Below are 2,107 nucleotides of genomic sequence, written 5' to 3' on the forward strand. Positions count from 1 at the left end.
TAGGAGTTTGGACCTAACAATATCAGATATGTTGTGTAATCCTTTCATTAATAGCTGTTGTCTCTCATATAAATGAATAAATATAGCAAAGAAAATAAAGTATTAAATTTCTGTTGGTTAATCATTGTCATAGTTTAGTTACAAAGTTTTACAAGTGACTTCAATTGTGACTCAGCTTGTCTAGTTGACAATTCACTGGATCCACAGTAAACAATATCTAAACAAGTATAATAATTTGGGAAAAACAGTTTTGTTTTGTATTTTATTCAGAAAAATTCTTTACATTTTCAACACAGGCCTTAAGACAGTTGAAAATCAAAGACTTTAGATATCCAAAAGTAATAAATATGACTGATTATTTAGTAAAAGAAAAAAACACAATGTAATGCAAAATAATGGAAAAATACATTTAAATGAAATATGTTGTCATATAATAATTTAATCATGGCCCATCACCTTAAAAAAAAATCTGCATTATTCTTTTGGATACACCTAAGAAGGGCTAAAAGAGTTAGAAAATTTGGGAATAGCTCATAAAATATTACAGTCTGAGAGGCTGCTACTCTGTAGGACCAGCCTAATTTAGCATTATCTATTTAACATCATTTTGAATATTCATTTTTATTAGTGTACTTTATGTTACAATTTTTGTAAATCAATTTTGATTTACTCCACTTTTGAAAATCAATTTTAATGATTTCATTCTATAGATAAATTATAGCAAATCATTTTACACAGTTACTGAAAGTAACTAGAAAGCTCATATCCTATTCCAGGTATCTGCACATGGATACACTAGGCCATGTTACTGTATGGGAGAAGGAAACTGACTTTAGCCAATGATTTGGAGTTTTAAGCTAGTTTAATATGGAAACAACTAATAGGATTCGGTGGTAAACTAGCTGGTTTATCTAGTGGACGTAGACGTGTGGATCTGCCCGTGAGTGAGGAACACACGATTTTCCCCTTCGAGTCTTCAGTGAGCGGCATGAACGCGTGACCCGCTGTCTTGTCACCATGTTCTGATCCAGACTGGGAAATCACACTCTGGCAAAAAATAAATATGAGGACCCAAATCACATTCTGTTGAGTCACAAAGTTATTTATTCACTCTTTTGGTAGGAAATGAACTGCAAGTTTTGAAAAATCTTCGCGTTTGTTCCATGAGGTATCAAGATGAAGAATGTCACTGAAGTAACATCCTTTTTACCGAAAGGCTTCACAGACAATCTTGAACTGCAAATCATCTTATTCTTCTTGTTTCTAGCAATTTACCTCTTCACGCTGATTGGAAATTTAGGACTGATTGTGCTAGTCATTGGGGATTGCCGACTCCACAGCCCCATGTATTATTTTCTGAGTGTGCTTTCATCTGTGGATGCCTGCTATTCTTCAGTAATTACCCCCAAAATGTTAGTAGATCTTACGTCAAGAACAAAGCCATTTCCTCCCTTGAATGTGCAGCACAGATGTTTCTTGCTGTTACTTTTGGGACCACAGAGTGCTTCCTCTTGGCTGCAATGGCGTATGATCGCTCTGTGGCCGTCTACACCCCCTCCGGTATTCAGTCAGCATGGGACCCAGGGTCTATGTGCCACTCACCATTGCTTCCTATGTTGGTGGCGTCTAGCATGCTTCTGTACACACCGTGGCTACTTTCAGCCTCTCCTTCTGTGCCTCCAGTGAAATCAGACATGTCTTCTGTGACATCCCTCCCCTCCTCGCTATTTCTTGCTCTGACACTCACACAAAAGAGCTTCTGCTCTTCTACTTTGCAGGCTCTATTGAGATAGTCACTGTCCTGAGTGTCCTGATCTCCTATGGTTTCATTCTGTTGGCCATTCTGAGGATGCCATCTGCTGTAGGGAGAAGGAAAGTGTTTTCTACATGTGGTTCTCAGTTAACTGGAGTGTCCATTTGTCATGGTACAGTTCTCTTCATGTATGTGAGGCCAAGTTCCAATTATGCCACAGATCATGATATGATTGTGTCTATAATTTATAGCATTGTGATTCCAATGCTGAATCCCATCATCTATAGTTTAAGGAACAAAGATGTAAAAGAGGCGATGAAGAGAGTGTTTGCAAAAAAAATGGTTTATCAGTAA

General features: G+C 37.3%; 1 pseudogene; it reads left to right on the forward strand.

Annotated features, from left to right (window-relative positions):
* The first annotated feature begins 1,176 nt into the window (after positions 1 to 1,176).
* Positions 1,177 to 2,107, forward strand: LOC133056161 (olfactory receptor 5T2-like; annotated as a pseudogene).

Source organism: Dama dama, chromosome 1 (genome assembly GCF_033118175.1).
Source record: "Dama dama isolate Ldn47 chromosome 1, ASM3311817v1, whole genome shotgun sequence".
In the NCBI taxonomy this organism is placed as follows: Eukaryota; Metazoa; Chordata; class Mammalia; order Artiodactyla; family Cervidae; genus Dama; species Dama dama.